Source organism: Sus scrofa, chromosome 1, assembly GCF_054392235.1.
Source record: "Sus scrofa isolate SSC_HxYL_T2T_F1_AM1 chromosome 1, Sscrofa_HxYL_maternal_Yorkshire_Landrace_v2.0, whole genome shotgun sequence".
NCBI classification, from domain to species: Eukaryota; Metazoa; Chordata; class Mammalia; order Artiodactyla; family Suidae; genus Sus; species Sus scrofa.
In genome coordinates this window covers 228,400,108-228,412,397 of record NC_139383.1, presented here as the reverse complement: position 1 = coordinate 228,412,397, position 12,290 = coordinate 228,400,108, and the positions used below count along the sequence as shown (strand labels likewise).

At 37.2% G+C, this 12,290-nt stretch overlaps 1 protein-coding gene across 24 annotated transcripts in view; it reads right to left on the bottom strand.

Annotated features, from left to right (window-relative positions):
• The window catches only part of GLIS3 (GLIS family zinc finger 3), a 674,383-nt gene that overhangs the window by 543,834 nt on the left and 118,259 nt on the right, over positions 1–12,290 (bottom strand). For all 24 annotated transcript variants that reach the window (XM_084986252.1, XM_084986326.1, XM_084986283.1 and 21 more), the window contains one exon: positions 922–1,094. The gene's annotated coding sequence lies outside the window, so the exon portion shown is untranslated. The remainder of the gene's footprint in view (positions 1–921; positions 1,095–12,290) is intronic.

Genomic DNA, 12,290 nt, shown 5'->3' with positions numbered 1-12,290 from the left:
TCATCAGTAACGAACCTGACTTGTATTCATGAGGATAGGGGTTTAATCTCCAGCCTTCCTCAGTGGGTTAAGGGTCCAGCATTGCCATGAGCTGTGGTGTAGGTCACAGATGAGGCTCGGACCCCATGTTGCTGTGGTTGTGGCATAGGCCAGCAGCTACAGCTCTGACTTGACCCCTAGACTGGGAACTTCCATATGCCACAGGTGCAGCCCTAAAAACACACACACAAAAATGAAGTTTGAGAACTACTTACCACTTTTTTACATAATCTAAAAATAATCTAACAATAATAATCTCCCAATAATCCAGAGTTAACTAAGGATCATGGAAGGAAATAAATCCAGCATAGTAGCATGTGTTTGTGTGTGTGTGTGTGTGTGTGTCTACCTACTGCTTTACAATCAAATGAATGTCTTAAGAATCTGCAACAGCCTTGAAATGCAACTGTTTTATTGGGTTATTTTTTATATTTTTGAATTTGACTCAGCCATCCTAGTAAAGGGAATAGTAGAATGGATTTTTAACTTGACATGGGAATATCTGGCTCTCATTTACATTTGCCATGTTATGTCAACCATATCCCAGTATCATGCTTTCACTTAGTGTCCCACATTTTCCCACTCCATTTGTTCATTTTCCAAGAATATCCCCATTAAGAATGTCTTCCCAAGTTGGGAAGATATTTCACAAGACAATAAAAATTGTTCATAAATCTTTTAACTGACAATTCAACTTTTAGACATTCAAAAATTTCTCAAATGTGCAGAGATGTTTGGACAAGTATGCTAATTGCAGCATAGTTTATAACAGCAGAAAATTAGAATCAGCCTAAGTATCTATATCAGAATTAAGTCTGTCTGCATATAAGAGAACATTTAAAATAATCATTTAAACTAAATAGAAATATATTTCTCTCTTACCTAAAACAAGTTCAAAGGATGTAGGCCATCCAGGGCTGATAGGGCATCTACAGAGTGTCATCAGAAACTAAGGTTCCTATCTTGCCAGTGCACCATCTTTAGGAAGTTGTTTCTATACTTCAAGATCCATGGCATGACAATGTTTGCTATATCCTCCAGATAGCACTCTGCACCTGGGAGAGCAAAGGAAGAATAGGTATAAATCTGAACAATTAGGCATGTGTAAATTGAGAACAAAAGTTAAGCTTAAAAGGACTGTTTCAATTATTTTACTGGACCAGTTTTACTGAATTTGACTTAGAACTTAGATTTTTCTTCCCATTTCTATAAGGATGGACACTATTAATGAAATTTGGATAATTAATAGAATATTTCTTTAAACTACAGTTTCTCTATTCTCCTGAGTAGAGCAAGAGCAAATTTATAATCCTACCATCCTATATCTCCTTGAAATTTTTAAAAATATTTTTACTTCAGATCGCTTTATTATTTCAGTTTTACAGGAGAGGAACTTTCTTTCCAGAGTTCAAAATGTTAAATGGGACAAAAGGACCCCTCCTGGTGTTCCTCTCCAATCATACAATATTCTCTTTCCTGGGACAGGGAAGAAGTGGAATCCATGTGTGTCACTCACTCTTCTGCCTGCCTCTACTATCCACAATGACCTGGGACCAATAAAGGTGAATTTTCCTTTTACTTCCTCCACCTGTCTCTCAGGATTCCCCTAGTACCAGGGCCAGCTACCTAATTTTCAGAGCCCAGTGCAGAATAAATAAGGGCCCCTTGTTTAAAAAATTACTGGGAACTTCAAAATGGTGACAGCAGAGCATTAAGCATGAGTCCCTGCGTGACTGTCAGATTATACACCCAAGTATCTGGTTCTGTCTATACACAGATATTAAAGTGGTGGGTTTTGGACTCTCAGATTCCCTACTGATTCTGGCTACTTGCTTAGACTTAAGGCTGGTTAGAATTACTTCTCTACATTTAAAGGAATCTAGATTCCAAGTTTACTTTCTTACTGTGGATGCAAGTGAAATCTAATCTGATGATAAAAGATGAATATCTTTTTTAAAATAGTAGGCATTTCCCATCCCTTTTTCTGCCAGTCACACTGAAATATGGGTGATGAGATTTTCAGGACAGGAAAATAAACATCTGAAAATATTTGAAAAATAGCATCCTTGTCACAAAAAGGAAAAATACAGGTGTTGCCATTGTGGCTCATCAGGTTAAGAATCTAGCTAGTATTCATGAGTATGCAGGTTCAATCCTTGGCCTTGCTCAGTGGGTTAAGGATCTGGTGTTGCTGTGAGCTGCAGTATAGGTTGCAGACATAAGCTCATATTCTGCATGGCTGTGGCTTTGGCATAGGCCAGCAGCTACAGCTCCAATTCAGCCCCTAGCCTGGGAATTTCCACATGCCACAGGTATGGCAAAAAAGAAAATAAAAAGGAAAAAAAGGAAAAGTACAAATCTCTAAGAATAGGAAATTATGAAATAAGAATGACTGGATTTGGAAAAGAACTGAGCAGAAATCCAGGAAATAAAAATATGCTCATTTAAATAAATCAAGAAACAACTGAGAAGAGAATTAGTGATCTGAGTGCTGAAAAAATAAAAGCAAACATACCATAGAGAATTTAAAGAATTTGAACAAGACACTAAAAAACTTGGAATCAAGAAAAAGTATCATTCCAGTAGAAATTCCAAAAGAATGGAATAGATAAATAGGAAAGATGTAATATTTAAAGAGATGAATGAAAATTTTAGAACCAAAGAAATGCTTAAGATTAAATAATAAATAAATTAAAAACCACAATGATTCATAAGAAGGATAATCAAAAACAATTCCAAACATTGACACATTGTGGTAAAACTATAGAATATTAAAAGAAAATCTGAAAAGCAAGCAGAAAGAGAAGGCAGATTATCTCAAAATGAAAAATTATACATTAAGACTGGCTGCAGACTAAGAGCAAACTTTCTTTGGAAACAACAGATGCCAGAAGAGAATGAATTACATCTTCAAAGCATTCAAGGGGAAAAACTGACACAATAGAAGTCTAGCCACAGATAAATGATCATTCAAGAGTGAAAGTAATATAGATTTTTTTATACATTCAGAGCCCAAAAAATTTAACTAAACCTCACCAAAAGAACTACTGAAAGAGAGACTGTAGCAAGAAATAGGGGGAAGCCAGAATGAAAGATGGAATTCAAGAACAATGGTGAGAAAAGAAACAAACAAAAACTGGCAAAATATGTTAACTAATAATAATAAACATTTTTGAATTTAAAAACCAAGTAGAACTAAAATTCTAAACAATAGTTAACACAGGAGATTGAAAAGGGCTGTTTGTAGTAAAAGTGCGCTAATATAAATTAACTTTAATATTTATTTTAAAATAACATGAATAACATGTTATATATAACAAAATTTTAAAGGTACCTACTAAACGACTAGAAACAGAATGTGTAACTTTCAAACTAGTAGATAAAGGCAAATAAAGAAAACATGACCATTCAACAGAAGATGAAAACAGAGGGAAAAGCAAGCAAAATGGAAAAAAAATGAAAAACTAAAATGGTGTAATTCCAAATATGTAATATAAAATAATATAAACAAACAAGACCCATCCACTAATATTCATGGCTAAATCAACATTGAATGAGAAAAACAACTTGAAAGATGATACATATTAAAAAACACATGTAGGAGAAACCATCCCTCTTATACATTAAAAAAAAAAAATATATATATATATATATATATATATACACTAGTACATACTGTCCTTTGATACAGAAGTATTAAAAATATTTTAACAGTACATCTTAAATTCATAACAGCAATCATCTTTGGGAATGGGATAAGACAGAGAATAGGGAACAAATGGAGTTTTTGGGTTTTTTTTTTTGCTATTTCTTTGGGCCGCTTCCGCGGCATGTGGAGGTTCCCAGGCTAGGGGTCTGATCAGAGCTGTAGCCGCTGGCCTACACCAGAGCCACAGCAACGCAGGATCAGAGCCGCGTCTGCAACCTACACCACAGCTCACGGCAACGCCGGATCGTTAACCCACTGAGCAAGGGCAGGGACTGAACCCGCAACCTCATGGTTCCTAGTCGGATTCGTTAGCCACTGCGCCACGACGGGAACTCCTGGAGTTTTAATTGTATCTAAAATGTCTTATTTTTTAATTAAAATACTAAAAGCAAATACAGTAAAATGTTAAAGGATACTGGGTAACAGTTTATTATTTTTCATACTATTCTGTATTTTTTTAATTTCCAAAATTAAAAACAATTAAAATATAAATCAAGATGGAAGGAGGAAAAGTCTTTTACATATCTCAGTAATACTGTTTAGTGCTTGAGTTTACTACAGTGTTCAAATAAAAAAAACATATCATATTGAATATATATTTTAAAAAACAAAAATATCTTTCTCCAAGAATTCTTTATTATTCAGATTTTAGGTGATTGAAAAACTATCCATTAATTGATCAGAATTAATAAAGTTTTATTGGGTAAAAATAGAAAAAAGTTTATAATCTGTATTTCCTAATGATGGACATTAAATGATAATGAAAAAGATTTTATTTTGAATAAAATATTGTAGTTCCTTGAACTAGAGAGCATAAAATGGAACCCAAGGTACTCTCTGGCATTTATTGATGACCCTTAGGTTTTTAAAATTAGTTTCTGAATCTCTTCAAAGAATCCAATTTTATATCTGAGCTAGAAATCTGGAGCACAAAGAAGTCATTTTCAGAGAAAATGCATGCACAGTTTTCTTTTAAAAAACATTTCTGGATTCTGAATCTAGTAGTGCTTCCACTTGAACTGTTCTGAGTATAAGAAATTTAATTTAACCCCTAGAGGGTTAATAGCTGTCCTTGGTTAAGAAATAAATAAACTAAACAATTATGTAAAATATTCTCCTTTTCATAAAGTGTTCAGTGTAAGCTTGAACTGTCATGTTCATGAAGTTAGATTCACAACTATTGTGGAAAAGAGGATTTTTGTCCTTATAGAAACTTGCCTCAGTTCACGCTATTCCTCCGTTAAATAGTAATAATAAAATTCAGCCATTATATTGAAGGGCCCATGCAGGGATGTGGCTCAGGAACAAAGGAAAAATTTAAGGTTAGCCTGTGACTACTACAATTACATTAGGCCTTTTACATAAGACCTCTGTCATTGATCTCCAATTTTAAAGTAGCTCACAACTCACCTTGGGTGCTTTTGCCTGTGAAGGGATAAGAACACAGATGGCTGAAGCATAGTGGGGCAACTCTGTCTAGGCCGTCTCTGTGTAGAGAAATTTCTTCCACTGGCCACCCACAGGCTTTCATGGGCATAGAGATTAATGAGGACTAAGGCAGTCCTGAAGGGCCCTATAGGTGTGGTACTGGGCAATTCAGCCTTCCCTTGTACCTCTGTGCCACAGACTCCAGGAAATAACACTTTGATGGAGTGGTCAAAAGAATGACATTGGCCAAAAATGAAAATTATTTTTTGGTGAACCACTGAAACGAAAAACATATTCCTTTGCACAAAACAAATCCTATTTCCTACACATTTAGTAGGTGTAAGGGGTGACTCTTCAGGCTAAGATATGAGGTCCTCATACTTCTTCAGAGCTCTAGTCCTTAGTGGTTTGTTGGTTTATTGGGTTGGTAAGGAGGTCAGTTAGCTCTTTGGAAAGTTATGTCAGCCTGGAGTATGGTGACTACCTCCTAAAACTTGCTTTCATTTCTTTTTATCCCTGAGTGATTAAACATAACCTGACCTAATCTCTTTTTCTCTCAAACTTGGAGAAGCGTCCTATCTTGATATCTCTGTGCCATTAAAGGCCAAAACTGTTACGGCAAAAGCAACCAGACTCCTGTGACCAGGCAAAACCACAGCTGGACGCAAACATCTGTAGCCAAGCAACACCTCAAAGCCTCCGCTGTTTTGTTGTGAATGCAGTCCTAAGCTGTATGATCTGCTTTTGTGAAGTCTCAGGCCTCTGACCTCAGGCAGCTTTCTTTAAAAGATGAGAAGGAAGTGTGGGAGTTTACCAGTACCAAAACTAGTCAAGTTTACTGCATTTCAGCATTTCCAAAATTCAGTGGCCAGCATTTGCCTCTGGACTCAGTCCAGGTCAAAAATGACTAAAGCATTCCCAGAACTGCTTCTGGGCATTGGCAAAAGGGTGGCATGTGAATCTGTGCATTACCAACAAAACTAAGGACTGAATCCTGATTTCTTGCCTAAGAGCGTCTCTAAGCAGGTCCAAGATCAAAAAGTTACCAAAAAGGGGTCTTAATTAGTAGTACACTAGAGTCTGGGATGCTCCTGAGATAGACAGATTCCTCCTATAAACTGCACAGCAGAACTGTTCAGTTGTTTTTCCTGGAACCTGCTTATCACCTGCAAGGACATGGTATGCTCTGAATTACATGTGCTGAACTTAGTTTGGCGCCCACGTCTGTTGAGTTGCTTGTATTTGTCATAGTCTCCTCTGTATCACTTCAGGAAAACTCTTAATAGCCAAGATAGCTTTTTAAAAAAGAATAATATGCTAAACTTGCAAGTCATACAATGAGAAGCAAAAGTATATGAGTGAAATTAGATACTTCAACTGAAATTCCCAGTATTCTCTCAGGCAAAACTTCCTAAGCATTTTCTTTGTGAATAAGATTCAGTTCACACCCTTAAATCAGGACACCTCTCTTTATGCTCTGGGGAAGAGGAGAGAATGTCTCTTTAGGAGACATCAGGTCCCTAGCCGGAGTGACTCCCTTAAGTGAATGCATGATGATTCTTTTCCCTTTTCCTGTAATTAACACAGTTATGCAGTCTGGCCGGCAATCTCACTTTTTATAGGTGATATTGCCTATAAGAATGACTTGCCCTCCAGAATGCATTTGCTCCATCTTATTGAGACCAAAACTCCAGTGCACTGAATTGCCCAGACACAGTTAAGTGTAGTAGAACTCATGCAAAGCAGTGCACACTGTTCACAGGGCTTTCTGACAGCTTTCTCACTGTGGTTCTGGGACCAGGAGAATAACCACATTGTTAGCACTGGCGTGATGCATAAGTCATCCGTGAGCACTCTAGTCAGATGTCATTCTCCCTCCAGAAGGATATGCTACCTGAAATTCTACCTTCAAAGAATTATTCCTTTGGGTAAAGGCACTGCCATCTCGAAAGTCCCATGCGGCAGGAAAAGAGGGTGGAAAGTGTCCTGATTGTGGATCTGGGCAAATGTGGGTCCCAGTGCAAACTCTGCTACTTACCAGCTGTGCAACTGTGGGGAGAGAATTAACCTACATGAGCATCAAATTTGCCTTATGTAAAACCGAACAATCTTATTACCAGCTGTGCAACTGTGGGGAGAGAATTAACCTACATGAGCATCAAATTTGCCTTATGTAAAACCGAACAATCTTATAGAGCTCCTAAAAAGCAGCATCCACTTAGGCAACATAGGAGACTACTAAACACATGCTTGATATGCAATGTAGTCTCCAATAAATTACTTAATATCACTATGATTATTAAATACAAGCATTTCCAGAAACAAAGTTATTAATACTGTGACATAAAATGGACACTAAGCTCACTTTTTAATGGTACTTAGCTAGCTCAAAACAAAGTACAGAATGAAGTGGGAGCTAGATGAACTTGCAACACTTCACAGCCCAGGAACTATAAGAAAGATTTCAAAAAAGAAGAGTAGGAAGAACGAAAGGCAAGCTTTACCACCTTTACAATCTGGCTCCCCACTCATACCCCATTCCAAAGTAACTAGAGACACTAACTCAGTGAAAATACTTGCCTAATATCATAACTAACTGAACAAGAACTAGAAGGAGAATCCACATACTTTGTTTCCAGCCCTGGGCTCTTTTTTGCCAAATGATGTATGTACCTATACGATGTTGAAAAGGTTAACACTGGTGAAAAACGTAGATCAGGAGTGAAAAATCTACTTTCCAACTAGAAAGAACACACAGAAAATTCTCCAGGAAAATAAAATGTTCTATAACTTGATAGGATATGGCTGTGTTAGCTATGTTTACATAGATACATCCATTTGTCAAAATACATCGACTAGACATTTCATTTCTATGCATTTTATGGTATGCAAATTATATCTCAAATTAATTAATAAAAATATATGCTTTCCAGCCCCTCAAAACTGACATCAATGAGGGAGATGGTACTGAGCAAGTCAGTTCCCCTCTCTGAGCCTCAGCTTTCTTGTCTCGATAATGAAGGTTTATGATTAGACAAAGTCTAGAGTCCTTTCCAGCTCACTGCTTTCATATGGTAAATAAGACTTCTTCCTTTCAATTTAGCCTCAATTTTACGCCTGCTGGGTCAGCGGCAGGGTCAGAGATTGGCACACAATTTAGGGGAAGTGGCCAGGAACTGAATGGTATATGTAGGAGATCCAATGTCTTTCTTTTGCATCATTAACTTTCCAGCCACATCTTGAAGAACATGATTGGTTTTCCACAGGGATCCAGCAATGCTGCACGATTGAACTGTGGGATGAGGATGATCTGGCCCCAGAGAAGTTGTATCTGCCACCAGAGATAACAACTTTCACATAGAGAGCAGAGAGAATGTTTCCTGGACAATGGGAATGACTGGCAGATATTAAACGAAAGGAAATTGAAGGCTCTGCCAAGTTTCATGATAAAATGCTATTTCTCACGGTAAGGTCAAGCTACCTCTAGTGCAGCTACTGCTTTTAAAAATACAAAAGGAATACATACAACAGATTCAACAGAGTACATCAGACTTTGCAAAGAGTATGCGATCAAAGGCCACTTGTTTCATTTTTAAATGAAATTGAATGACTATTATAGCTATAAAAATCATCAAGAGTGAATTTGGAATTTGCTGATGAATTAAAAGCTGAGAAATATCAAGTAAGAAAATCTCTAAAGGTTTTATCCCAAAGTCCTTTGGATGTCAAATGCCTGCTACTGTTTGCAAATTACATATGTAAAAGGAAAGTTGAATTAGATTTTCATGGGAGAGCATTATGCCAGGAGATAGGGTTGGCATTACTGTAATACATTAATGAGTGTTTTTAAAAGTTGGAATATATTCAATGACACTAAGTATTATAGTCTCCAAAGACTAAGAATCTAAAAACAGGAGTTCCCATTGTGGTTCAGCAGGTTAAGAGCCCTACTAGTAATCATGAGGATGCAGATTTGTTCCCTGGCCTCACTCAGTGGGTTAAGGATCTGGCATTGCCACAGGCTGTGCATAGGTCACAGACGCAGCTCGGATCTGGCATTGCTGTGGCTGTGGCATATACCAGTAGCTGCAGCTCCAAATCAATCCTCTAGCTCAGGAATTTTCATATGCCAAGGCATGGCCATAAAAAGAAAAAAAAAAAATCCAAAAACAAACTTTACCACATACAAATCATTGAGTAATAGTGCATCTACTTAGGCAAACAGGACATAATTAAAAGTCATGTTTTGGCCTCAAGTGAGTAGCATTTGCTCCTCATTTTAAATCTTTGGGGAATGACACTGTAATGGTTAATTTTATTTATCAACTTGACAGGGCCACAGGGCATTCAAATGTTTGACTAAACATTATTCTGGGTGTGTCTGTGAGGGTTTCTGGATGAAATTAACATCTGAATTGGTAGACTGAGTAAAGCATATTTCTCCCCCCAGTGTGGATGGGCCTCAACCAATTTGTTGAAGGCCTCAATAAAACAAAAGGTAAGTAAGAAAAGAATGTATTCTCTCTGCCTCTCCACTAGCTGGGACATCCAGTTTCTGTCTTCAGATTCAGACTTGAACTGGAACTTATACCTTTGCCTCGTCTGTGCTCAAGACTTTGGACATGAACTAGAACTATAGCATCAGCTCTCCTGGGTCTCCACTTTGCCAAATGTATACCTTGGGACTTTTCACCACCCATAATCATATGAGCCAAATCCCTATAATAAATCTCTAACACACACACACACACACACACACACACAACCAATAGGAGATTATATATATATATATATATATATATATATATATATATGTATATATATATATATGTATATTCTATATAAATTATATATATTTTTCTAGAGAACCCTAACAAATACAACTCCCACAAGTAACAATCAATTGACTCATGTTAACATCATTCAACATTTTGGAGATTATATATCGAAATTCACATTGAGCATAGCCTTTGAGCCAGCATTTGTCCTTCTAGAAATTTATCCTACAAAAATGCTGTTCACAAAGACTAAGTATAAGGATTGGAGCCACTGCAATGCACAAAGCTAGGTCAGGAGGCAACATATCCATTGAGGTTTTGTCGGGGGAAGCATGACAAAGATGTTCACTGTTATATTGTTTGAAATGGCAAGTGACAGAAAAATGCAAATTTCCACTACTGGAAGATGATTAAGTTATGTTACATCTACATGATATAATACTATGGATATTTAATCCTTTGTTAAAAAAAAAAACAAGGTAGATCAATCTGATAAGGAAAAACATCTAAGAAAAAAAAAAGCAAGGACAAGGATGAACAGTGTAGAGTATGTTAACACACATACAAACTGCAAACACTTGTTGCTGCTGGAAAGTGAGACTGATGGCCAGACTACTAACAAGCTCTACTTTGTTGTATACTCTTTTTTAATGTTTGGGTTGGTTTTTTGTTTGTATTTTACCATGGCCAGCTATTATTTTGTAATTTAAAAAAACGAGATTAATAAAAAAAAGTCTCTCAATCCATTCAATAATTAAGGATCACATACCAAGCAACGTGCTATGTACCTTCCCAAATTGAAGTGTTCCTCGTCTGGTGCAATTCTCTAGTTTGCTGGTATAATTTGCTCTTGGTCACATAGCTGCTGTTGTTGTCATGAGCGGTAAAATATTACCTATTTCATTCAACAGTATTTACTGTGCGCCTGCTATGTGCTGGCACTCTTCTGGTTGCTGGGAAACATCACCAACCAAAAGAGACAAAACCTTTGCCTTCATAGTTCTTACAGTCTACTTATTTTGATTGGAAATTTTGCAGTCTATGATCATTCATGTGGCCCTGATATAGCTCAAACAGTGAGGGTCTCTACGAATGCTCCCAGAGAGATGGACACACGTGTGTATTTACACATGATGTGTATGCACATGTGTACATAATGTATGTGTGTGGGTTACACTCTGAATGGCATTCACATAGACAACCCTATACAGTGAAGTCTCCATTCACAGCAGATGAAATCAGTGTGAAAAGCGGCCCTACAACATGTAAAATCTTACCAACAACCAGAACCATCTTATAGAACTCAAAGGGGCTTCCCTCTGCTGCTGCTACCTCTACTCTTCCTATAGTTTAGTAAATGTGTACTTCCCTAAATCCTTAATACTTGTTACTAGTCCCATCCTTGACATTTCCATCTGGTAAGACCATGTCAGCTTATAGAGACAGAGGCTTGCATTCACCAATGGGAAATTTTAAGTACCTCATCTGGGTTGTTATCCTAGTTACCACTCTCGGGGGGTTGAAAGTGGATCTTTACAACCAAGTTCATTGTTACAGTTGTTCCAGAAATGTACCAAACCAAACCCCAAATGTCCAGGAATGCCTACAGCTGTGCACACCCACAGACACATACATATGAGTCTCCCCATGCACCTTCTTCCCAAACTCTTACTGGCTCCATTGCTGGAGTGGCTGGAACTGGCATGTGGCTCATCAGACCTCTTCTCTTTCCTCTCCTGCTCTGACCTTATAGATTCACCTGAACTGCTTTTGGAACCACTAGCCTCAGGTAGTCAGACACAGCTGCTTGTATTCCTTCATGGCAAAGATCAGGACAGATTTATGATGGTTATCTCTACTGTAGTGAGATTAGGCCCTAGAAGCTTTCTGGCTAACTCCTTTGAGTAGCTACTGCTCACCTTTCATCACCTTATAATGATTCCCTCCCATCTGCAGAGGAATAATAGCTTTTGCCTGTGACAAATGTGACAGAACCAATAAATGTTTTATTTAGCATTTTGTAGAAATAACTTGGGAGTACACAATACTCATGAGATGCCAAGATCCAAACTTTAATTTAATTTTAGAACTAAAATTTATCTTAAAAGGTAGAGTTGCCTGTTGTTGCTCTTGGGAGTACAATAAACAGACATTGATTGCTGCTGAAGTTAACACCAAGAATTATTCAGTTGAGAAGTGTAGGTCACCCTGATCTCCACCTCAGTCAATAATTACCTTGAAAAATAATTAAACTTCATGTTAAGTAAAGGCAAGAACCAACATACGTAGTCTTAACTTTTTTCTATGCTGAGACAAATATCAGATAGTAGATAGAT